Source organism: Equus asinus, chromosome 4 (genome assembly GCF_041296235.1).
Source record: "Equus asinus isolate D_3611 breed Donkey chromosome 4, EquAss-T2T_v2, whole genome shotgun sequence".
NCBI classification, from domain to species: Eukaryota; Metazoa; Chordata; class Mammalia; order Perissodactyla; family Equidae; genus Equus; species Equus asinus.
Window position 1 is genome coordinate 71,935,896 of NC_091793.1, and position 26,851 is coordinate 71,962,746.

Genomic DNA, 26,851 nt, shown 5'->3' on the forward strand with positions numbered 1-26,851 from the left:
AACCGCTGGAGGCAAGCTCCATCCTAGAGCAGGAGGCAGGGTGACAAGGACCCCACTACCCCTCCCCTTTTTCTAGGGATCCAAGGCCCTCTCTACTCGTAGCTTCTCTGACTAATGATTTCATTCTACCCTCCTTCGGGATTCCACTTCTCCCTAGACAATGAGATCATGGGAAACAAAGTTCTCAAGGAACCAAGGTTTCAGAATGAGGATGGGAAGAGCTTGGTGTTAGAGAATCACTTCTGATAATAGAGAATCATGGTCGGAAACTTCCAAAGGCTCCAGGTACAGCTGAGTTGTCAGGGAAAGGTGAAGTGCCAGGGGATGGGTTGCCCAAGGAGGGGTGAAACCAGCACCTGAGCCCCATCCTCAGCTGCCTCTGATATTGTAATCCATTGGATGAGTCACTGCCCACAGTTGACCTCTGAGGGGGAGGGCACCTTAGAGATTCCAAGCCCATTTGGAGGACCAGTTGGTGCCGGAGCTGGGAACGGTGCCCAGGGCTGCTCTTTCTCTGCAGTCGTGGCATCTGCCTCCTGCCCTCCTAGTCAATAGAATGTTGTGTCTTTAGGTCAGCTTGGCTGGGTTTCCTGCCAATGCGTCTTCAATAGGAATGTGGTTTGAAAACCCAGGAGGGGATCCCCTGGTGGCCTGGGCTTGGGTTCTTGGTGTGGTTTGCTGCACAAATGGAGCAGCCATGAGTTGGAGAAAGGCCACAGAAGGTCAGTGGGCTGGGTGGCTCCATGTTGGCCTCATGCTAGGTTGGAGGGTGAGTAGTTTGTTGAGTCATTCATTCATTCATTCATTCATTGAAACTCACCTACTCCCAAAAGTTATTGAGACAGTTGAAAACATATCTAATATTAAAGGTTAAACAAAAGACAACACGGTACAACCACTTTAGAAAACCTGAAGTTTCTAACAAATGTAAACATACACCTACACTTTGACTAAGGAATTTCATTCCTAGGTCTTTACTCAAGAGAACTAAGTCTATATGTGCCCGCGAAAAGCTTGACAAGAATATGTGTGGCATCTTTAGTCATAATAGTCAAAAAATGGAAATGTCCAAGGATCTATCAAAGGAGAATGCACAAACTACAGTATATTCATATGATAAATTTATATTCAATAACAAAAGGGAAGAAATTTCAGGTAGATACAATATGAACAAATCACACAGAAATTATGCCGAGTGAAAGAAGCCAGACACAAAAGTGCATGTAATTTTGAGTCCACTTGTAAGAGCATCAAGAAGCAGCAGGACTAATCCATGAGAGCAGCAGTCAGAAGAGCGGTTGCCTCCGTGTGGGGTAGGGGAGCGAGAAGGAGATGGAGTGAAGAGGGCATGAGGGAACTTTCTGGAATGATGGAGATGTTGTAGATCTTGACTTCAGTATGAGTCACATGGTGTAAACTTTTGTCAAAACTTATCAAAATGTTCACTTAATATGTGTGCATTTCACTCCCTGTAGAATGTACCTAAAACAGAGCAGAACAAGCAACAAAAATTGCTTAAACAGACAGACAGCCAGAGAGGCGGTCGGGAGCCAAATGGGCTGCCTTCAAACCCTGTTCCGGCTGTCACCAGTGGTGGGACTTCAGTCACACTTGGTGGATGGTAAGCTCTCAGCGCAGTTTTAAAGAAAAGTTAACCTTTCAGGAAACTTACTTTTTGCCTAGAGACCATAAATGGAGGTCTCCAAGATGAGGCTTTAGGAAGGGGCTCACAAACCTGAAAACTGTGCTGAGCATAATGCGCATTTGTGTCGGGAGCCGGTTCACAGCTTTCAGTCAGACCCTAAGATATCAGCTCCAGAGCCGCAGGGTGAGGCGAGTCCTCCGGCTGAAGAACAAAGTTAAACACTGAGCCTCCTGGCCTCCTACTGCCTACAGGGGAGTCACTGAATCCAGCTCGCCCTAAAGGGGAGGGCATTACACAGACAGTGGCGCCTCCCACAGGTGGGAAGGAGTAACAAACAGGGCTTCTTGGGATTTAACTGAAAACAAAGCCAAGGACTGAGCTTTCCCAGCCTCATAAGTAAGGGCAATCATGCTCGTCTGTGTGAACCATGGAACCGGGGACGTAAGGGCAGGGGGCAGGGCTGGGTCATGGGAAATGGAGGTGAGAGGAATCCTTAAGCTTGTAGAGAAGCTGTGATCAGAGGTTGGGAAAGAGGTGAAGGGCACATGAAAAGCAGGAGGAACTATGGAGTGGGAACCCCAGCCCAGGGAAGGGGACGCTGTTCCTCCCACCTTCCCTTTCTCCTCCAGCATCTCCTCCATCCTTGCCTCCCGGCTTCTTGCCCCAGGAGGAAGCTATTGGAATCTCTCTTCAAGGCCCTGGCAGTTGTTTCCACTCAGGAAAAGGAGACGGGCGGTGGCGGTTGGTCGTGCCCCACGGGGAGATGGAGAACAAATGGGTTGTTCTTGGGCAGCAGAGCAGGATGGAAACGGCTGACTCTGCAGCCAGGCAGACTGGGGTTTGAAGGCACCCCACCATGCATTCGCTGGGCAAGATTTACAAAGGCTCTTTGCTTCTATGTGCCTCAACTCATTGTCTATAAAACAGGGTAAAAATCTCTCCCTCACGTGCCATCAGAAAGTCTCGACTGCACAGGGCCTCACACTCAGTAGGGCTCCGCACACAGTAGGCACCACCTTAAAGCACCCACAGCTACTACTGACCCACTGGGAGCTTCTGACTTCTTCACATACTGTCGTCTGATGAGTCCAGCAAGTGCCATTTGGATTTATTAGCTCATTAGGCTAACAAGCCATGAGCCCCTGCTGAGTGCCAGGTGCTGTGCTCGGACCCTGGGACACAGTGAGAATAAAGTGGACATAGCCCTGTCCTTCTGGGGCCCACTGGCATCTCTGGAGCCATTGGGGTCTGCTGGGGTCACAGCAACTCCAGCCTCCATCCAGGGACTCCTCAAGAGAGACCCCTGGTGCTCCCCCTTCCCTTCTCAGCCTGCTTGACACGCTGGGGCCTGGGTTGGGATCTGGGATGGCTAACAAGCACCAGCAGGTTCCCATGAGTTCTGGCTGGTAGCACCTCTCATGAAGGTGCCAGAGGTAATCGTCTTGTGATCTGATTCCCTGTGATTCATCACTGCTGGGTGTTGACAGCCGTGCTGGCGTCCGCCGCCTCCATGGCTCTGCCTGGCGCTCGGAGCCACAGAACACCCTGAAACACAATGGAAAAAGCCACCACATGCACATGGGCTGGGAAAGCAGGTGCATTTCTAGGGGATCCCGTGTGGGGAATTCGTCCTGGTCACAGCTTTGAGTGCTGGCGATGGTCTGCCCTGAGACGGAGGCCATGCAGCCAGCCACAGCCCATCCGGAAGCAGGGTGGCAATGATGTCTGAGGACCAGCAGTTCCCAGGAGCACAGTGAGGGGAAGGGGCCTCCAGTGGGGTCTGGGGAGCGCAGGCCTTTAGTCCAGACACATCTCCACCACTTCTAAATAGCAACAATGACATCAACAATCATTCTTATAATAAAGGCCACGATGACTTATCCAAAACTCTGGAAGCCAGGTGCATTTGGAAATTCAGAAGTTGGAGGGTTTTAGGAAAGTAATATGGCATAAATACTGTGTGGTTCCTGACATCCCCAAGGGGTCTGGGGCAGCACCCCATAATCAAACACACAAAATAGACAAGTATTCAAACCAAGCCAGAAAAATAAAGACTATAAATGATTTTACATTCATTTAGAAAGGGTTTGACTGTCAAACAAGTTGTGCAAAAATGTTCTTTTCTGAGCCCTTTGGATTCACAGTCACAAAGAAGGGAGGGTGGATAAGTGCTATTACACTAACAGTAATAGCAATAATAATATTCTAGTCTCTACCATTGTTTTCTCAATCTTATTCAAGTGGGGAAAAAAAATCACCTCTAGAGAACTGTATTTGTATTCATCTATAACATGCAGTTTAGGTAAAAACAACATTTTGCTGGGTCAGGGCCCACTCTCCCATTCCCGCCCCTAAGTACCCCCGATATAGAAATTCTGGAGCCGCCGCTGTAGGAGCGGTTGCCCAGGGGAAGGCCTGCAGGAGAAGATGCCTGGAAGGACTTCCGGAGTCCTCCTGCTTCATCAAGTACCTGCTCCCAGAGGTGGACAAGGACCATCTGCAGCCTCACTGGGGCCCCTGCTGGAGTGGAGGGCCAGCCTGGTGCTTCTGCCTGAAACAGAGAAAGATGTCATCGCCCTTCTTCCCACAGGGCTGCGAGGGCCGTTCCTCCCTGGCTTAAGATGCTTCCACGTGTATGTGCCTGAGGCGGTGGGGACACGGCCTCATGGAGTACACACAGGCACAGGGTTGGGTGGGAGCCCTGCAGGGGGCCTCTTGGCTCCAGGAACAGCACCCAGGAAGTAGCTCACTGGATGGACAAACTACACATCCCTCTATCTGTGTGAGTCCTTTCCTTTATCCCTGACCTTGAATAAGGGAATTCAGAGGAGAGGTAGAGTCCATGCTCTGGCCAGACCCTCAAAGGAAAGTCAGTGCCCTGGTGGCCTTAGCACCAGGCACTGGTCACAGGGAGAGACCAGGTCTGGTGGTGGTGTTACAGGTGCATCTCAATTGCCTGAGGACCGGTCCAGAGACTGAATTTTTAACCATGTTACCAGAAAGCATCTGTACACTAAAGGTTAGGAACTTGTGACAGAAGAGAAATGGCATCTCTGAGATGCAGGGAATTGAGAACTGCAGGTCCCACCTCCTCAGCCCAGCATGGAGGTTTGCCACCATTGCCAGTCTTGGAAGATCAGGGCTTCCTTAGTGAGAATTATGACTTAATGACTACATGCTCCGTTCACGCGATTATTGTGTTGTGTCATTCAGACAACCTTTCAAATAAGATGCTGTCATTCCCATTTTATAGATACACTCAGAGAGGAGTGCGTCAATGCTGGAGCTGGGATTCGAACGCTGGTCTGCTGAGTCTGGAGTCTTGCTGTCTCCTGTTGCTGTCTGTAATCCGGTCACCACAGGAGCAATGTGGAGTCTCCACAGTGCTTACACTGCATCTGGGGGAACAAGGATGTTTATGATACAACCAAGAGGACCTGGGGAACCTGGTCCTCCCATAGCTTCACCTCCCATTTTTAAAATAATCAATCCAAGGGCTGTTAATCCAAGTAACACTGCCAAGTCTTCGTAGACAACACAGTTTACAAAGCCCTTGTCCATACTGCATCTTGTTCTGATACCCTCAATGCAAAGGCAAGATCTGCAGAGGAGGACATCATGTCTCTATCCTATGAGTTCGGGAATGGAGGCTCATGAGCAACATGCCCCCCTCCCCCAGCTGCAGGCAGACAGCAAGGACTCGAAAGCCAGGCTCATTCAGGATATAAGCGCTGCCCGTCAGTGCCCCCTCATTCTACTTCAAACTTTCTTCCCAGGCCTCCTGACATGGTCAGCCTCCACCCAATTCAGGCCAGGTTTACTGCTTTGGGTTCCAAGAACCTAAAGGTTCATATTGCAATAATTGATTTATATTGTCATAAATAATTGCACTCTCAAAGTCAACTTCAGGAAGTTGACATCAAAGAGACCATCTAGCAATATTTCCTGACACTGGGGACAAAGAAACACCCACTGGGGGATTGTGCCTTCATCAAACCAACCTCACTTCCACTATCTTTTAAAAAAATCTTAATAGGGAAAAATTAGCTCATGTGAAATCCAGAATTCAGGTGCCTTCCCATATGTTCATATCTGTTTAATATTTGATGAGTTCATTTGGAGACTCAATTGTTAACTTTTTTTTCAATTGAATCTCCCTGCTCTAAACTATTCAGGGGGACAAATATCGATTTAAATACATGCAATGGAATAGCTTCTGCGCATGCTCTTCCTCATCAAATGGAAGAAGCTGCAGCTGGAGACAGAGTACATTTGGGTCATGCCACTGGAAGCCCAGAGCTCCCCTCCAGCCTGCTGCGTGGCCCCATCCTAGTCATTATATTAACCTCCCGACAGTGTGACCTCACATGTTATGGGACTGATTTTTTTGATCTACTTAGCACACTATGGCAGAGTTTTATCCATACATAATCTAAAACAAAAGTTTTGTGAAACAATTCTTACTTTTACTTGTGGATGCATTCTGAAGTGCTTTATTCTATCTTATTTCTTTGTTTTTAACGCTGGCCATGTCCCACTGAATTGATTTCATAATTCACTAATGGGTTAAGATCTACAGTTTGAAAAGTAATGGCTGAGGAGTTCTCTCCCACTCGCTGGTGTCCAGTCGCCATCTGTGTCTGAGATGGGTCACTTCTGAATCCCTATTTTCAGTTTTGTTCTCTCTCTTGAGCCACGGGCTCTGATCCTCAACCTCCTCCTGAGTGTCGACTACAGGAGCTCAAAGTGAACGTACCCCAAGCAGAACTCAGCGCCTCCCTCCTCCCTGCCAGAGCTTCCCTCCCTTGTGTTCCCCATCTCCTGGGAGGATCACTCTTGATCCAGGCAGCCAAGCCAGAAACCCAGTTAGTGTCTCCTCCTTCTCCTCCTCATCCTCCAAACTCGATCAGCCATCTGTTCCTGTTCAATATCCCTGCTACATATCTCTTGAATCCACCTATTTCTTTCCAACAGCACACCCTCCCCTACGTTAGGCCATCAACGTCTCTGAATTACTCTAACAGTCTCTAACTGGTCTTCTTACTTTGCAGCATGGCTTCCGCCCAATCCACTCCCACTCTGGAGAGGGGTCCTTCTACAATGTGAACCCGATCAGTTCACTCTTTGGCTTAAAATCTTTCGATAGCCTCCCGGAGCTTGTGGTAACATGCTTCCCTTTGCCTAGAATCCTCTTCCATCCCCTCACCCCAACCCCTCATTGCCTTTGCTTGGCCCCTACTCATCCGTCATGTCTCAACTAAGAATTCACTCCCCGTGGGAGCTCTGACCCCATCTAGACAGCAAATTCAGGCCAAATCTGATCTGGGTCCCCTGTCTGGGTTCCTTTAGCTCCTTACCCTTGCCTGTCTCAGCACTGACCACCCTGTCCTGTAATTGCATTTTTTCTGTCTCCCTCCTTGACTGGAAGCCATGTGAAGACAGAGACCACGTCTGTCTAATTCTCCATCATAGCACCAGTGCACAGCCCAGGGCCTGGCAACAAATATTTGCCGAATGAAAAACTAAATACTGGTATGTAATCTATACTTTTCATCCAATACATCATAAAACATTCTTCTCCTCCATCATTTTAAAAGGGGGTCTAATATATTATCACATGAATGTACCGTGATTTATTTAACTATTTGTCGGCACTTGGGTAGTTACAAGTTTTTTCTGATGATATGTATTATTATAATGCACATCTTTGCACACAGTTCTCAACACAATCGTAATTATTTTCTTGGGCTAAAATTCCTAAAAATAGAATTGCTGGGTCAAAATGTATGCATGTTTTAGCAGGCTTGATTTATATTGCCAGACTGCCCTGCGGGAAGTCTGGGCTAGTTTGCAGTAGTCCCAACAATATAAAAGAGTGCTCATTTTCCCTCATCCTCAGCAACACTGAGTTTCATCTTTTTTTGAAAAATCTTACACAGTTTGAAAGGTGGAAAATAATAACTCCCTGTGGTTTCATATGGGATATTAGCATTAACAGTTTCATAAAATCTGCTCACGTATTATTCATTGGATGCAGATTACAGGGGCACACAAGATAACGGCTGTTGTTTGTAGAGTATGTACTTGTAGACACCGTCATAGAGAGAAGAGGAGAAACACTGTCTGTGGAAAACTTACCACATCAGACTGTTAGAAGTTCTGTTTACACGACTCCTCACCAAATCCTCACAGCAACCCTGCCAGGTGTGTAGTATTGCATCTTTTTTACAAAAAAGCTAACCAAAGTAATTATAAATTAATGATACATGATTGTTGATGTAAAAATATTTATTGTGTAATTATTATGTGCCAGGAATTATGCTTAGTTCGTTCAAAGTCCCATTTAATTCTCACAACAACCTTATTTTATTCATATATATATAAATTTATTTTTATATATTTTTACATATATATATAAATTTTTGGCACAGATGCCAAGGTAATTTGACGGGGAAAGGATAGACCTTTCAGCAAATGTGCAGGACCACTATAATTTTGTATGCAAAAAAGTATTCTTCCACCTTTATCTAATTAATCATAGACCTAAATTTTGTAGCTAAAACTATAAACATTTTAGAAGGAAATACGAGGATAAACTTTGTGGTCTCGGGTTAGGCAAGAATTTCTTAGGAAAAAAATACATGAACTATGAAAGAAAGAGATTGGACTTGATCAAAATAAAAAATTTGTGCTCTTCGAACAGTACTATTTAAAAAATGAAAAGACAAGCCATGGACTGAGAGAAAATATTCCCAAAATACATATCTGATAAAAGCCGTATCCTGAGTATATAAAGAATTCTTATAACTTAATAAGAAGACAATCCAACTTTTAAAAGCATAAAAGATTTGAACAGCTTTTAAAGAAGATATTCAAATGGCAAAAAGGCACAAGACAAGATAAATGAGATACCAATACACATTTCTACAATTGGCTCAAATTGAAAAGACTGACAATACTAAGTGTAGGTGAGGATACAGAGGCGCTGGAATTCTCATGCTCTGCTGGTGGGAAAGCAAAATGGTACAACTACCTTAGAAAACAGTTGGTCAATTTCTTATAAAATTAAACATATATTTACCATATGATGTGATAATCCTACTTTAGGTATTTACACAAAAGAAATGAAGACATTTCCATGCAAAGAGCTGTAGCAAATATTGATAGTAGCTTTATTAACAAGAAGCCCCAAATGGAAAAAACATTCCAAATGTTCAACAAGTAAATGGATAACTAAAATGTGTTCTATCATGATGAAATACATATCATTCTGCAATGAAAAGAATTGAACTGCTGACATATACAATAAGAAGATGAACCTCATAATCATGCTGAGGGAAGGAAACGAGGCACAAGAGATTACAGAATGCATGGCTCCATTTATATGAAAGTTCAGAACAGACAGAAATCAGATGGCTAGTTGCTGGAGCTGAGGGTGGGGGAAGATGATGGCAAAGGGGCAGAGAGAACTTTCAGGGGTGATGGAACTCTCTTATATCTTGATGATAGTGGTGGCTACACCATCATACACATTAGTCAAAACTCATTGTATTGTGCAGTTAAAACTGGTAGATTTGATTATATGTAAATTATACCTCAATATAGTTGATTTTTAAAAGAAAGAAAATGCAATGCCCATCGTAATCCAGAAATCTGACTCCCGGGTTCATATGAACCTACAGCTTTGCACATACACACTAAAAGGCGTGTTCTGTGATGTTCATAGCAGTCTTACTTGTAATAGTCCCAAACTGGAAACAACCAAAATGTCCATCCCTGGTGAGATGACAATTTGTGGCATATCCTACAAAGTGACATTACACAGAAATTGAACAAAGCAAACTAAAGCTACATGCAATATCCCAGATCAATCTCACAGAGGTAATGCTGAGCTAAAGAAGCCACGTGCAGAAAAGTACATGTGACGTAATTCCATTTACAGGAACTTCAGAAACAGGCAACACTAATCTGTGGTGATGGAGGCCTTATGGGTCAAGACTTGTTTGAGGATTGTCTTGATGGTTTGGAAAATTACTAGACGCACAATCACATGTGTTCGCATTGAATGTACTGATTATGACTATTTCTTATCTGTTCATTGGATCAGCTTTCCCAGCCACTGCCTCCAGGGCCCCTGGAGTCTTGCGAAGACCTAATTGCCGTCTTGCTGTCTGAGAACCTATTAAAAAGTGCATCAAGCAAATGCTGGAGCTGCAGGAGGAGTGGCGAACTGTTCATCTCACGACACTCAGAGGGTGAAGACCCTTTTTGCTGCTGTCGTGTCACTCTGGGTTCACCGGTGGATGCGCAAGCTTACTGTAGTCGGGAGTCCTCTTTACGATTCTTCAGTCCATGAAAGTCGGTGTGGAAGTGGGTAGGCTCTGAGTCCAGCTGCCCTAGAGCCTGGAGGGCGGGGGAACTCACTGCTCACGGAGCCAATCACAGTCTCACTGGATAGACATCGGGTGTGGGACCAAGCATATTACGTGTATTGTCTAATTTAATCCCCTTGGTGACCTCATCTGAGAGAAAGAGTAAGTATCCTTCCTTAGAGATGAGACAACTGACTCAGAAAAGTTAAGCGACTTGCTCAAAGTCACACGGATAGAGAATGGCAGAGCTGGAACTGGAGCTCAAACCTTCTAACACATGTGCCTCACACCAAGGGTTTGACTCATCCAAAGGCTGAAAGGATGCCTTTCCGCAGCCGTCCTCCCTTCACACACAGCCCCAGTGCCTCCCCAAACACATCTTGTGCTGGGGTAACGACTGAAGCTATTCATATATGAATAATGGAGCAAACGAGGGCCTGGAGACCCTCCCTTCAACAGCCCCCAAGTTGTGGGGAACTGGGGCTCTCCCTTCCTCTCCTGGGAAGCACTAACATCCTTGTTTTGGTGGCTGGTCAGCGAATCACAGGACTCTCCTCTCAGGGCCCGTGCCTGAGGCCCTGATAACAGCGGCAATCAAAGCACCAGGAGAGAGAATCTGCTAAAACTAATTAACGGTGCAGTCTAGCTCTTTAGAGCAATGACTTCTGGGTAAAAATGGTGGCCCTTCTGCTAACTAGCTGTGTGACCTGGCGAAAGTCACTTAACCTCTTTGAACCTCAGTTTCCTCATCTGTAAAACGAAGCTATTAGAAGACATATACATTCACGCATAGGAAGACTCAGTACTTTGAACATGTCAATTCTCCCCAAACCGACCTATGGATTCAATGCACTCCCAATAAGATCCCTATAGGACTTTTTTCATAAAACTTGACAAGATGACTTTCTAAACTTTATGACAGTCCAAAGGGCTAAAAGTAGTCAAGATATTCCTGAAAAAGAATAGGTTGGGGGTAATTTGATACCAAGAGTTATCATAATGTTATAGAAATTACATGACAAATGAAAGAAACTAGCCACCAGTGCTAGACTTCCCGTATCTGGAATTGTGACGTGACTCGGTGGCATTGCAGACAGCAGGGGAGGAGGCTCTGGGACTGGGGCTCCTGGTTATCCAGTCAGAAAAAATAAAATTGGATCCTTTCCTCTTGTATACATTCTGGATTTTGTGTAAATTCCAGATGTCCTGCGGACTTACAGGTGAAAGGCATGATAGCAAAGCTTTTCAAAGAAAATAGAGGAAGTACCTTTCTGACTTTGAGTACAAGACAATTTACTCAACAAGAGAGAAAAAGCACTAACTATAAAAAGGGAAAATTAATAAACCTGACTACATGAAAACTAAGAACTCTGCTCGTCAAAAGACACCAAGGAGAAAGTGAAAAGACAAGCCACAAATTGGGAGGAGATATTTGCAACAGCTATAACTGGTCTGGAATATACAAAGAGCTCCTGCGAATGCACTAAAAAAAAAAAAAAAAAGACAATGCAGCAGAAAATGAGCAAAAGCCGTGAACACAATAAACCACCCCATTAGAATCAGGAAAATGCAAAATAACAACCCAGTGAGACATCATTTTAGAAAAACAGCCAAGTTCTGGACAAGATACGAATTAACAGGAACTTATATGTTACTGCATTTCTGATGCCTGTTTATTTGATGCAGTCTCTCGGGAAAACAATTTGACATTTTCCAAAAGCAATTCCACTTCTGGGTATATATGGATAGCAGGGTCGGCAAACCACTGCTCGTGGGCTGTTTCTGTTTTGTTTTCACTAAATAACATTTCATTGGAACTCAGCTACACTCACCCACTCACCTGTGGCCAATGGCTGCTTGTGGCCCTCAACAGCAGCACTGAGGAGCTGCAGCAGGGACCACAACGCCCACAAAGCCTAAAATAGCTACAAACTGGCCTTTGACAAAGTTTGCCCACCCTGATCTAAGTACAGCCCCATTTTGTCTTTACCCATAACTTTTTTGACCCACAACGTTTTTAACAGACTATTTTTTAGAAAAGTTTTAAATTTACAGGGCAATTGAGAAAATGGTTCAGAGAGTTCCCATACGTCCCCTTACCTAGTTTCCCCTAGTATTAACATCTCGCATTAGTGTGATGTAAGGTGACCTCATTTTTGCTGACTTTGACAGTTCTGAGGAGTACTGATTCGGTGTTTTGTAGAATGTCCCTCTGTCGGAATTTATTTGACGTCCTCCTCATGATTAAACTGGGCTTATGGGCTTTTGGAAGGAAGAGCAGAGAGGTAAGGTGCCATTTTTGTTGTTTTATTAAGAGTATATACTACACGATTTATCACTGCTGATATTGACCTTGACCACCCGGCTGAGGGAGCGTTTGCCGGGTTATCACTGTCAAGCGATTCTTCCCCTCACCCCTTTGCACGCTGCCCTCTTGGGAAGGAAGTTACCGTGCACAGTGCACACTTACGAGATGGGGTATGGTCCTATTCCTGGAGGGTGAAGTATGTATACAAATTATTTGGAATTTTCGGCGAGGGAGATTCGCTTCTTCTCCCCCATTCATTTATTCAATCATTTATTTATATCAGACGGATTCTTTAATATTTATTTTATACTTTGAATTATGATCCAATGCTACTTTATTTTGTAGCTCAAATCGTTCCAGCTTTACCATTGGGAGTTCTTTCAGTTGGCTCTTGTGTCTCTTTGGCATACCCCTACCAATGCAGGTTTCCTACAATTTTTTGAACACTTCCTTACTTTCTAGAACCACAAGATGCTCCAAGCTCATCTTGTGTATGTCCTGTCTCGGTTCTACAATCAGCCATTTCTCCAGGGAGCCCTGGCTTCTGAATAGAGAACAGTATTGGAAACCAAGATGGGTGCTAGTATGGTTATTGCTACTGGGGTGTCTTTGCATCTAGGCTCTCACAGCGGATAGAACAGGAAATGTGTGTGCATACTAACCTGTGTATATACACATATCTATAAATATTTCTATATGTAACATCTGTATTTATGTTAAGCTAAACAGGAGTTCATACTAATGTCTCCAACTCTAACCCATTACTACATGGACCATTCTAGCTTCCTCGCCATGATTATCTAAATTCCCACTCTGACAGAGAGAAGCCTGGCTCCCACCATCTGCTATCCATTTACTTAATTGTTCAGTTCCAGTGTGCATGTCTAGCAATATCAGAGTTCCTAGCGCATTCCCCCGTGGGAAACAACTTTATTAACCTGAGTCCAGTGCTTACATGCAGACCCGTTTGCCTTCGCTCTTTCTTATTTCCAAGGTTGCTTAGCTCAGCGCCTTTCCCCCACCCACTTTGGTGGGGTTGGTTCGTTCATTTGCAAGATAGTTAGATTGTCTTGTCACAGTCTGCATTCCTTCAAAGGATCCCTCAGACTCCTAAATGATTTTTTTAAAAATTATATATAGTAAAGCTCACTCTTCATGCCATAAAGTTCCATGGGATTTGAGAAATGCATAATGTCATGTATCCATTACCACAATATCCACTTTTAGCTGGTGAAACTGCTTAATAATAGTTCTACCCCCATTCAAGAATAGTTCTGCCACCCTAACACATCCTGTGTGCTTCTCCTATTCACATTCCCCCAAGCGCCTGGGGACCACGGGTCTTCTTACAGTCTGCCAGGCGCATCTTTACACACGGATACCCAGAAACACAAATGAGAACGCTCACAAAAGCAAACAACTAGAAACAGCCCAAACATCCGTTGACGAGGATGGATAATCAAACTGAAGTACATTTCAACGGTGAAATATACAGCTGCGAACACGGCTCAACTCCATGGACGAATCTTAGAAAAATAATGTTAAGTGAAAAAAACAAGTCTCATAGAACCATAGAACACCATTCTTATGAACCACAAATAGAAGTAAAATGCAAGAATATACAATAAAACCAGTTTTTCAAAAAGCGAAGACATGCAAAAAGACTTTCGGATAGTGAGTACTCTGGGCAGACAGAGGGAAACAGATGGGGGAGGAACAGACATGGGGAAGCCGGTCAGCACTGGTATCCTAGTTCTTGGGGTCATTCATAGGTGTTCACCATAGTATTATGATGGTAAACTTACACTTTCGTACACACATGTTGTGTATTTATATATATAGTATGTGTCTGATATTATATTAACTAGTTTAAAGTTGACATATTAATACTTGATCTATGGGATTGTTGTGAAGATTAAATGAGATTGTGTTTGTGAGTATTATCATCTCCTCGGAGGTCACCTCAGCTCCATGTTTGGGTCACCTCCCTGATCCTCCAGTTAGGCTCAAGACTGGGCCTTTCTTGTAGGTACCAACACAGAGGCATTATTTGAGTCTTCTCCACCGACGTCTCAAATTCCACCCAGATTCATGGATTTGGGGAGCCAGAAGTGAGCTTAGAGGTCATCTGCTATAGCCTTTTGTTTTGCACTTGAGGAATGACTTTGCTTAGACTGCTTAGCTCTTCCACGAGGTTCCCAGGCTCAGATCTCCATCTTCCAGGTGAGGCCAGAGCAGTTTCCTCAGGTAAGCAGGAAAACCCCCCAGTGGGTTAGTGTGTCAGAACTAACATTGAAGATGTGGCAGAGCTGGAAGGAGGTAGAGAGGAACAAGAGGAGAAATTAAGGGAGGAAACACACTCTTCTGCAAGTTGAGAATTTCTGATTAATTGGCCCATCTGATGTGGTAACTACAGCAAGCGGTGTGTTACACCAGGACCAGGGTGCTGAGGACCTGCACACGGCCCGTGGTTGGTGTAGTACCAAGAAGTGGCCACACGATGTCGCCAGAAGCCAGTATTTGGAAATGAATCAGCTAGGGCTCCTAGTGGACTCTGCCCCTCAGTTCCCATTTAGCAGAGAGGATGTTTCTCTGAAGCTCTGAGCTGCCTCCATGCATGTGGCTAATGAGAACAGGGCATGAATGAGCAGCTCCCCAAAATAGTTTCAGATGGGAAGGGACAACCTAGACCAGCACTGTCTGACAGAAATATGTGAGCTCTGAATGCGAGCAGAATGTCATTTAAAATGTTTTAATAGCCACATTAGAGGAAAATAAAAAGAAACAGATGGAATTAATTTTAATAATATATTTTATTTAACCCCACATATTCAGAATGTTATCATGTCAACACATAATCAGTATAAAGATGTTAATGAGATACATCACATTCTTTTCATGAAGAGTCGTGCTAAGTCTTTGAAATGTGGTGTGTGCTCTCCACTGACAGCACATCTCAGCTCAGACCAGCCACATTTCAAGTGCTCAGTGGCCACATGCAGCCAGTGGCCACCCTAGTGGGTGGGACAGAAACAAACTCGCATGTGTCAGCTCTAAGAAGCAGTTTATATACAGTGCAGGGAGATCAGGACCAAGGCGAATTCATCAGATAGCTCTGAGATAGCCTGGCCTCCCTCAAATTCTTTGCCCCCTGCTGGATAATGCCTGAGATTCCACCATCAGCTCCTTTTAGGCTTCATATCTTTTAAAGCCTAAATGTGACACATTTCTCTTTTTTTACTCATGAGTCAGAGACTTGGGATCTGAGTTTATGGAAAAATGTGGGCCACGATGTCCTCCTTTCATGGCAAAGGGTACAGCCCAAGAGGACAGAGGAATGGCTTCTCTGACCCACCAGAGACTTGCCATAGCAAAGAGAGTTCAAGGCCCTATAACCAACCCACCCCCCCACCACCGCCCCACCCACAATTAGGTTCCCTGACCCCATACTGGGAATGCTCAGGACAGCCAATCTTGCCAGCCTTCCCATCAAACTAGCTTCCCAGGAGATGTGCTGGAGCAAGGCCAGCCCCCTGCCTCTCTGAGCACTAGTGCACGCATTCCTTCCACCCTAGACCAGCTCAGCCCATCCACACAGGGCCGCGTCCTCTCATCCGCATGTGCTGGGGCAGTTTCCACTGGTCAGAAATGGGAATGTCTCCACGTTTCCTCCTCCCCCACCTCCTACCCCCACCCCCCAGGCTTTGGGAGGACTTCGGTTTGGTGGTTTCTCCAGGCCTTTGACCCACTCTGCTCTAAGGACTCCTGTGGGGAGGGGAAGGTGAACTCAATTTCCCCAAGCCATTGTGGGGCCCAATAACATGCTATTATCTGGAGGAAGGCTGGACACTGCGGCTCCTAGTGCCAAACAGCTTACAGTGTGGAAACATCTGAATTTCTGGAGAGACTGTTTTTCAGAGTCTGGCATTGTGTTGACAGCCCGTGGAGGAGGACGTGGTCTTGCCACATTGGAACAGAAGCCCCATTTCCCGAACAGCATGCTCAGATCAGAAGGTTTTTGAACAAGTTCACCAAAATTATTAAACACAGTGCGTGGGTACCCACAGCCCAAAGCAAACACAGCAGCCAGAGCAGAATTACAGATGCCAAAGGAAGAATGGGAGCCCAGAGTGCAAGGTGATGCGAAGCACTCAGTAAGGCCGGCCGGGCCCCCATGCTCAGGGCAGAGTCCACGAGCTTGAGCCGGCTTCTCCCACTAGGATGCTCTGTTCTTCCCAGCCTGTCCTCTCCTCCCTTCTCTCCCTGTAATCCCGAACCTGACTCCGCTCCCTCTCCTTGACTCCACCCCATGCTCCCCTACCACCAACCAAAGGGAACCAAAATGCCAAAACATTTCTTTTTTAATTCGCTATAAAATTCCTGGAGGAGCAATGTTTTCTGGTGAACAATGTCTTCCTGAAAACAAAAAGGTCGGCGCAGCAGCTCTTGTTAAAAACGTATCTGCAATAGCAAGTATATCTCCCCAGAGCCTTATCTGATTTGGGAACAAAGTCATTTATGATGCCAGCAAGAGTCTCAGTGGAGCTGAGTAAAACAAATTTGTTAAAATGTTACCAAACAATGTACTCATACAAATTCCCCACAGGCTTCCAGACTACCGCTCCCATTCACTTGAGGTGATTCTTGGGGTGCAGCCTCAAGGCAGAAAATAAGGCCGGGGCGGGGGTGACATTATGGTTCAAGGTCCCCCTGTCCTGGATGTGTAACTGTGCCACCTGGCCTGGGAAACTGCCTGCATGCCTTTGAGGCGGCCTGTGAGGTTGGGGGTGTCAGTGGGAGAATCCTATTTTTAAATTGCAGGATTTATTGACTCCTGAGGTCACAGGTGGGAATTGCGAGGGGTCTTCTGTGTGGATTTTCCTCCTTGCCAGAGATGCGGCAGGTGGACGATGTGGCAGAAAGGGCACTGGCCTGGACGTCAGTCTCTGCCTGCCACTAACTGTGGTGTGAGCTTGCACAGGTCACACACTTTTCCATCTCCCAACTAGAAATAGATGAGGCGGCTGGGCACAGTAACACCCAGTCTTCTCATCATAAAGAAGAAAAAAAAAGGCAAAGCCTATATTGGGACAAGAAAGAGTGAAATGGGAAAACTCCAGAGTTCCTTTTAACTGTGCATTTGTGTGTGCACGTGTGTGTGCGTGTTGTCAATGTCTGATCTTATGAACCCCTCAAAGTTTGACCAGGAAAGCCCACGTGGCCTAAACCCAAACTTTAACACCACTGCTGCTGAGAGCATCCTATTTGAGCGTCTTTCTAAACGAAGAATTACCTAGGAAGCCACCTGTTTCTGTAGGATACGTAAAAAGTTTCACTTTTAAAGGTAAGATTTTTTGAGTCATTGAAGCCTAACGCAAATAAAGCAAAGCATTTTTTTTAAACCTTAGACAAGAATTTGCTTCTTCTGAATAATAATTTTAAAAAGTCAGCTATACGCTTTCCGGATGGGAAAGGGCCTGTCATCCCACAGCGGAAAAACCTGAACCTGAACCAAATTGGGGAAGACAAGAAAAGGCAGCTGGAGGAGAACTGGTAACTATTCTCTAAGTCACTCAGAAATGAAAGGAGGGCAAGTTCAACAATGAAGAGTGTCGTTAAAGTATTGAGGTGAATGACAAAACCCCTGAAAGACCCAGCAATTTCTGGGGTGGAAATTCCCAAAAGCGTCCATCGTGAGTCAGGGTAATTTGCCGCCCTCAAAGCCTTCCTGGTTTGGCAGATGTCTGTGCCCCAAATCTCCAAGCCAGCGGCGGGGGGGGGGGAGCGTGGTCAGAAAGGATGGGTGAGGGACGGTGGTGGCGAAATTGCCTTATAAGGCCACTCTAAGTCCCGGGGCCGGCCTGGTGCTTCAACACACTAGAAGAATGTTCAGGGAAGATCCGAGAACCCCTCACTCCTCCCATCAAGAGTTGACAGAAAAAGGAGACTGAGGGATGTGTGTCCCCTAAGAGATTACCTTCTCTTTAAATGTGAAGGGTAACCCACCTAGAGGCTATGTTGTAACCAAGCTCTGGAACACAGAAGGCACTCAGCTCACAAAGCTCAGACCTTGATGTGAACACACCCTGGAGCCTGTCAGAGCCTCTGAGGAAGCAGAATCCAACGTGTGGGGTGGCCACACCCTGGGAGTCACGAATATCCTACTTTACTCGAGGTGATGGGGCTCGGAGTGTCAGAGAGGGCGGTAACTTAAGGACTTGCAACCAGGATTAAATCTGGTCTGCCTCCCAGGTGGTGAGGGCATGACCCTGAGCTCCCACCTGACACCTGGCCATTCAGAGCTGAGGCTCCGCAGCAGAAAGGATGGGCGTTCCCTCGGATCCTCCTAGACACGCACTTTTGGGCTCAGCGCTGGGCTGTCTGGGATGTGCTTCCTGGCACATAATTACCACCATCAAGATTATTATTAGCATTAGGCATTTACATGACACTTAATATTTTCAAAGCATTGTACTGCCGTTTAATTAGTTTTTCCTTGCAACATTCCTGTCGAGTCCACACTTGATAGCTGAGAGACTGACAGGGGAAGAGAGAAACACCAAAGGCGGATGGAGAGGAGGGGCTGCAGCACAGCCTGGGCTTTCACTCTCTCCTGCCATCCAGCCAAGATAAATAAGCCCCCCTACTCCCTATGAATTCTGCACCCTCCACCCCAGAGCCCCACTGTCAAGGTACCTGTAAGCTGGGGGTGGGAGGGGATCTCTTCTTTGATGTATTTTGGCTCAAGGTCCAAACACCTTTCAAAAAAACACCAAAACTATGTCAAGTTCACATACTTTCAGAACCACTGACCCGGTCGGTCCGTTTCCAAACCTCTCCATTAAAGCTCCCTATAAAACCCCAGCGTTGTGATTCCCAAAACTAAGGCAGCTTCTGATAGGAAGGTTTTGGCAGTTGACAATTCCTAATGAGATCTGTTAAAATAGAGGCGAGGAGCGGGCCGGCAGGTGCTCCTGTGGCCGGCATCGGGGCTTCTCTCCTTGCCCAAGAGCCCTGGAGGGGCCTTGAGAAGTCATAGGTCCCACCTCGGAGACAACAAGACCCTCTAGCTGCAAGCCCCCTTGTTCTGCCCCCCTGGTGAAAGGGGAAATCTCCCGGAGAGAAAGGGAGGGAGGGAGCCATGGCCGAGGATCCGAGGATCGAGGAAGAGGAGAGTGATGAAGGACTCCCCTCCCTGGGGCGCACCAGCGCGCTCTTCTCTGCGCACCTGCGCTTTCCTGAAGTAAGCCGAGGCTGCCCCTTTCTCTCTGCCCGGGAAGTCCTCTCACCCGGCCCAAGTGCAGTCGAACCAACAGGAAACGCCTTCTGCGTGGCACCAGGCTCAGGCTCGGGCCGAGGTCTTTCCCGTTGGCCTGAGGGTTGCCTGGGGTCAAGGGAGGGACGGGGGTCTTAAGCCTCCTGGCAATGCTGGTCCTAGGTCCCTTCCTTCCGTCCCGCAGGATGCGCGTCCTTTCCTCCCCATCCCGGCTTCCATCCTCGTCCAGGTGCTGCACGCGACCGTGGTGACCCTGACCCCCGACGGACTGCCGGGGCCTGGGAGCAGAGCCATCCCCAGGGGCGACCGCCTCAGCGCGGCTGAGAGACGCTGGGTCCTCGAGATTTTGCCACGGGCCTCAACCTCCCCCGAGACCCTCTTCGTCTGCGCCAGGCCAGTTAAGGCACGGGTCTGGGGAAGGCCGGAGACTTCTCGTCTCCATGGGACCCGAGCTCTCTGCACGTCCCAGTCGGGGTCCTCGCCTGCTGCCCAGAAGCAAGTCTGGAAAAGTCTAGACCTTGATGAGCACCCTCGCAGTCGCTGAGACCAGCCACGGAGCGTGGAGGCCGGGCTGGGATGCCGCATCCGGGGATCGCGGGCCAGCGGGCCTGCCCGGACCAGCGTCTCTGCCCGCGCCGCCCGCCCGGTGCGCTCGGCCCTCTCCGGGGTCACTGGGCTGGGCAGCGCGAGGGAAGAACACGGACAAGACCAGCAAGGAGACGCTGCGGCCTCCGCGCTGCTCTCGGGCTGGGCTGGCTCGTCCGGGGGAAGGAAAGGCAAGGTCGTCTCCGGCAGCGGGCCGAGGCTTTGGGATTCCAGCCCCGGCCGAGGACGGGAGACCTGCCCGACGCGGCGCTAGCCCTGCCCCGGCCGGGCCTGGACAGCGCGCGGGCGGAGGGCTCCCCTGACGGACCCCGGCAGGCAAACGCCGGCCGCTGGAGGGATCGAGGCCCCCTTGAGCACCTGGGAGAGCGGAGGCCTCGCCCCTGTGCGGGGAAATTATAACCCCATCCTCCTGGGGCCTGCAGGGGGACTTCGACAGTCCTTTGAGCAAACCGGTCCCCATCTGGCTCCTCCAGAGCTGGGCATAGGTTGCAGTCTTCATTTCCCACTTGCTGGAGGTATGCCTTTGGGCTAGTTTACGACTCTCCGTACCTCAGTTTCCTCCTTTATAAACTGGAGAGGATGATATTACTACCTGAATAGATAACTGTAAAGATGGAGAGCTCAGAGCCGTGCCCAGAGCAAGCCCTCCTGTATACTGGTTGTCTACTCCTTGTCATCCTTGCCTTGGCTTTTGGAGGAAAGGGACCCTCATCACTGACTTTCTCTCTCCCTTCCTCCCTCCCGCTGTCTCTCTCCTCCCGCCTCCCTTTCCTTATCTCTTTCCTTCTCTCTATTCCTATCTCGCTCTGTAGACCGGCAACATCTGAGTGAAATGTGAGCAATATTTAAAATAAATCCGTTCGTTTTCCTATGTCAGTCCCACCACTGGGGTTGATCTGAGCCGCCCAAGTTGGAGCTGAGTTCTCTGTCCAGCGCGCGGACTTTTCGGCGGCTCTGGAAGAATCCCAGTCTCCGTCTGCTCTCCGCGGCGCACTCGCCTCCGGGGGCTTGATCTTAATCCCCGAAATCTGAGTTCCGTGCCGCCTGGGAATGTCCAGGAGCAGCGGGAGGGACACAGACTCCCAGCAGCTGCTCCTCGGTCCCGCCGGAGGGTAGTGTCCACGCGGCCACCCCAGTCAGCCCGCAGCTCCAGCCCCGGGGTCACGTGCGGCCACGCTAGGCTGAGGCCTGGAGCTCCCCATTTCCCAGGCCGACCTGGCTCAGACGGATGACAGCTGACTCCAGGGCCACGACACAGAGGCCAGAAAGCGCAGAGTTCGGAATTCCACGGGTCAGGCCTGAGGGGCTGGGAAATGGCAGGTGTCACAAGAGGTCTGAGACCCGTGGCGCAGACAATCGGGACCGCCAAATCCCCGCCAGCCCCTTGCGCGTGCAGCTGAAAAACACCGAGCCGCACAGACCGCCAGGACAGCAGGGCTAGGCCACCGAGCGACCCCTCAGGCCTCTGTTCACCTTCAGACTGCCGCTCACAAGGACTAGCGACCAGACCTCCCAACCCTTGATTTTCCCATCTTTAAATAGGAACACTAACCCCTGGCCCTGAATCCACGCCGGTGCCGGTTGTCAACAGGGTGAAATTCACCAGCTACAAGGAGTCGGTGGGTCCCAGAACGATTCCCCGACTCGCAGACGGAAAGACCAGAAATGTGCCCTCCATTCCAAAAGCAAACTGTCCCGGGTTCAAAGTGGCAGCCACTCTGGGTGTCCCAAGGGGAGTCTCGATTCCCAGGGGAGGAGATGGACGGCCTCCCCCCAGCTTCGGGAAGAGGCAGCCCATCCGGCCGGCCGTGAGCGGCCGCTCAGGAGCTGAAGACGAGAGCAGAGGGCCCTGCCTGCTGCTCTGTCGGGCGCGGACCTTTGGGGGCTCCCCAACCCGCACGCCTCACTTGCGCCGGGGCAGTCCAAGCTCAAGCGCCAGGCCTTGCGAAAGACACCACAGCGCGGAGTCTCTCTCCTCCAGATGCGCAAACGCCCAACTCCAGCAGAAGTTATCCGCGATCCCCGCGTTACTCGATCAAAATATTGCCCATTTCTCCCGCTTTCCGTGCTTCATTAATTTCATGGGGAGTTCAAGGGAAAGTGGCTTGAGGTCTGAGCTATCCTACACTGGCCTCTCAACACCTTGCCTTTTCTGCTTTCAAGACAGCGTCTATCAGGGGCCTCTAGTCAGGGGCCACCCCTGCAGGGGGAGCTCAGAGTGTACCCAGCAGCAGTCTTCTCTCTAGTCCTCTCCAGCCTCGGTCCTTCTTGCGGATCCTCTCTCTGACACTGACCGCAGTCCGGGGCCTGGGTCTTCTCCTCTAAGCCTTCCCACATGAGCATCCATTAAGTTCTCTCTGGCCCCATGACACGGGTCCTCCCCAGCGGCGTCTACACTGCAAAGTGAATGAAGTTTTCTAGGTTGTCTGATTCTTATATAAAAAAAAAAAAAGTTTAAGCAAATGGGCACTTATCAGGATAATTCGGGCCAAGAAACATCCTGACACCACTTAAATGAAGTCCTCAGACGTTAAAACAGTGATAAAATTGAAGCAGCCATACCTTAAATATGTTTAAAAGATAAGGATGTAAATGCATATAAAGGTCCAGGATCCATTAAGTGCTAGAAATAGAAGACAATACCCAGGTGTCTACATATACTGCCCAGATTCAATGTTAGATTCAAGGTCAGAGTTGACAGGGGATCAATCGAATCCAATAACCTCAGTTTGCACGTAAGGAAACAGGCCCAGAGAGAACGAGGGGCTCGCCCGAGGTCACACAGCACGGAGCAGGCAGAGGAGGCGAAGGAACCCAGTCGCCGACCCCCACTCAGCGCCCACCCCAGTGTGTGTCTGAGGTATTTTCTGCTTTCTGAATCATAGTGCAAACAGTCCTCCATGGGTTTTGCTCTCCTGCTTTGGCTCTCACGAGGCGAGGGGATCCCAAGAAGGATTCCCCTCCCGAAACCCCGTTCTCTCTCCCGGGTCAGGCGTCGGCTGTCAGGAAAGTGGCCGGATCGCTCCCACTCCTGCCCGGACTTCAAACACAAACCTCTCCCACAGCCTCGCCAACCCGAGAGCATCACACAAGTGCAGTTCTTCGATAGCACCGACAGGTGGCGCGTCCCTCACAGGAAAAACGCCCGGGAATCCGCTCGCGCCCCTCCGACCCCGCTCCCCGCCCTAACTGCCCGCCTAGGGTCCCTCCCCGCCCTGGACAGGAAGGGGTGTAGCGGGGCAGCTCAGGCTGGGAGCTGGAAGGTTTGAAAAGAAAAGACCCCAGAAGCCCTGATCCTAGCCCTCTGGCTCAGAACGGCCTCGTCTCTGTATTTTAAGGAGCAAATGAGCGTTGGGTGCAGAGGGCAAGGCTCTCCCCGCTAGGCCATAGAAAACGCCGGGACCCACGGGGGTCACCCCTAGGGGGCGTTATCTCCCCTCAACAAACACGTCCACGTACCCACTCATTCACGTGCGCTGGGTTGCTGCCTGCTTCCGCCACCATCCCCAGCCCCCACCTTCCGCCTACTTTTTTCTTTTATACTCTATTGGGGGTGGGGGCGAAGAATAAGGGAAAGAGGGCGCTTTTCATTTGCGACGATAATTGTCCGCGAGATAGGTTTCTTAATCTGCTCATCCATTATTGACTTCTCCTGTAATATTTGGCTCCGCCGCTTTGATCGCCAGAAGATCACATACTTGAGTCCTTTGCATAACAATTTTGGGACTGGAGTCCTCGCGCGGGAGGGGAGGGACGTGCCTGGAATGGCTTTGGGGTCAGTATTCCACCACCACCCCACCCCACACCGCAGGAAATGAAGCCAGCCTCTCCCTCACGACCTCCCACCCTAACAGTATCATTCACGCCTGGAAAGTTCTGAAAGCCAGTGGGGGGGGGGGGGGGAGCGCGGAGAGGAATCTGCTAACCCCCCGGGAAGGGGACAGGAAACATAGGGCCTCAGTGGGATCCGACAAGAGGCGGGATTGTGTCTCCCCCTGGCCTCTCACTGCATTCCCAGTCCTAAGAGATCCTACCTCCGTCTTCTCCAACACACACACACACACACACACACACACACACAGAGAGAGAGAGAGAGAGAGAGAGAGAGAAGAGAGTGAACCTTACAGGGAGGTGAATGGAGTGGGGTTGGCAGCCCGGAGGAAAGAGACCACCATCCCCTGCACTCTTAGTGACTTAGGCGGCAGGACGGAACTCAGATGCCAGGTCTCCCGAGCTGGGTTTGGAGCCCTGAGACCAGTGAGGGCCTCTGTGGGACCCTGACCTAGTCGCTTCCGTCTCCAGGTCTCTGTTGCCTCATCAGTGGAGTGGGCTTTTGGTCTACACTCTCTCTGAGGTCCCTTTTTGCTTAACCTTGCCACGTATTGCCCACCCTCCCCTCAATCAGGGTTTAGGGGCTTCCGGATTGCCTAGGCGGGTCTTTGTGGAAAACCGAAAACCAGTGGCCGTTTTAGTCCGGTTACGCGACTGTCTCCTCTGCCCTTGCATAGTTCAATGACCAATGACCGGGTGGGAGTGGGAGGTGGGCGGTTGGTTTGGGGTCAGAGCCCTCTGGTCTTTGCAACTTCACATCCCTCACTTCCAAAGCCTCGGTCTTGCACCACGCACACATGGACACGCACAAGCACGTACACCGGCCCAGAGCCCATGCGCACACTTAACGCTTGCACACAAGGATATAGCACAAACACACGAGGATTAGAGGAACACAAAAAACGCACTTAATCCTTCCATGCACACTCGGACCCACACACACACACGCACTCACCTGAAGTCTCTCACACACAGAATCACGTGCAAACACGCACGCGCGCGGCCGCACACTCGTCCCCCACCCCGGCTTCTGCAGGAGCAAGCGGACAGGGATGGGGGCCCGGGAAGGCCTCGGTGCTGCAGTGACCGCTCCCCCCCACCTCACTCGCAGGCGATCTGGACTGAGGAAGGAGGTGGGGCAGGGTAGGGGGAGACACACCGGCTCTCGCCCCTCTTTCCCTCTCCACTCCCAGGCTTCTGAGTGTCCCCTGCCCCGCCCGCGCCCTTTCCGGACTAAACTTTTCCCTCCCATACCTCCCCGCCAGACCCCCGCCGCGCCGGCCTCGGCTGGAACCCGGGGCTTTCCCCGCATCCTCCCCGGGTGGAGGGTCGGGTTGCTGCACCCCCAAGGACGAGAGCCGGGCGCGACCAGGCTCTCTCTCCGGGGCCAGCGGGGAGGGAGGCGGGAAGGCGCCGGCAGGCAACCTGAGCGCCGCGAGCTGGGTGCGCGGACGTCTGCTTCCTTTTCCCGGGTCAGTGGGAGAAGAGCCCCGGGACAAGCCCTCACCCCTGCAGGAGTCAAGGCAAGGAGCCGGAGGACAGTTAACTCGGGGGCAAGCTAAAGGACACGGTGTTGGAGCCACAGAGCCATTCCTACGCAAAGGACTTGGATTTTTTGTTCTTTTCTCCAGTTATTTTTTTGGCCCCAACTTTTGGAGTTGGTTCCGGATCTTCAGGGAGCACAGACTGAGCTGAGGGGGGCTGCAGAGCCCGGAAGCCGCGCCAGCCCCTCCTCACTCGCTCTCACCCTTGTCCCCACCGGCGTGCACACGCTCGAGGCCAGTCGGTGTGGACCCCGACCCGCGCCCAGCAGGATCGAGGCGGGAGCCGCCACTCGGACAGGTGGGGACTGGGGTGGGCAAGGGTCCCCTCGGCCCGGGGGCGCCGGGCTCAGGAACCTTCTGGGGAGGAGGAGGAGGGTGAGAGAGGGAGAAAAGCAAAATAAAGGAGAGAAGAAAATTCGAGCGTAGACGCTGAATTTACTCCGGGTTTTTTTTTTTTTTTTTTTTTTTGAGGGGGGAGGACGACCGTTAAGGTTTCAGTTCTGGGGTTTGGGTGGAATTCAGTGTTAGGAGAAAAGAGCATGTCTGATTAAAGTGAAGGATGGTATATAGGGAAGTGTGTGTACTCGCCTTGCTTTTGGGAGCCGAGAGCTCTGATACCCTCGGCTCCAGGGGCCTGGCTGGCTGTATGGTACAGCTCCAGAGTGGTTTGGGGATGAAGAGCAGAAGGTGAAGGCTCCCTTTCTCCTAATCCGAGCCAGGGGGCCCTGCATCTCGCCCCCCAACATCCCCCGCAGCCCTAACCTGGCTGGTCAACCCGCCCCCAGCGACCCGGCTCGCGCCCTGGCGTCTGGGACTCCCGACGCCGACCCCGCAGGCGGTCGGCCGGCTCAACGCGGAAACCAGGGCCCGAGAACCCTTTCCGAATCCTGACCACCAGGAGCAATTTACAGAGATCACTGAAAGATTTCGCCTATTTCCCATAGTCAAGAAGAGAGAGGGCTTAATTTTCTCAGCTTGTCCGGGTTTGAGAGGAAAACAAACAAACAAAACTGTTTCTAGAACAAAAAGGTCCGTGCTGTGAACTGCTCCCTCGGATAAAAGGGAGAAAACCCTGAGGGAAGGCGGGATGGTGGGGACATACACCCAAATATTGAACTCCCCAAAGGTGACAACCTCCAACAGCAGGCTTTTTTTCCGGCTTTCTAGGAACTTGGACATTTATGGGCGTATTTCATGCACACAGAAAAAAGAAATTCTCTCTGCCTCCCCCCAACCCTCCCATCCCCAGTCTTCTGGGCCATCTACAAA

General features: G+C 49.5%; 1 long non-coding RNA gene across 1 annotated transcript in view; it reads right to left on the reverse strand.

Annotated features, from left to right (window-relative positions):
- Window positions 1-1,117: 1,117 nt before the first annotated feature.
- The window catches only part of LOC139045099 (uncharacterized), a 31,323-nt gene continuing 5,589 nt past the window's right edge, over window positions 1,118-26,851 (reverse strand). Inside the window, exons 2-3 of the long non-coding RNA XR_011502773.1 lie at window positions 4,864-5,043; window positions 1,118-4,196 (exon numbers count right to left, since the gene is read on the reverse strand). This is a non-coding gene — a long non-coding RNA (uncharacterized lncRNA). The remainder of the gene's footprint in view (window positions 4,197-4,863; window positions 5,044-26,851) is intronic.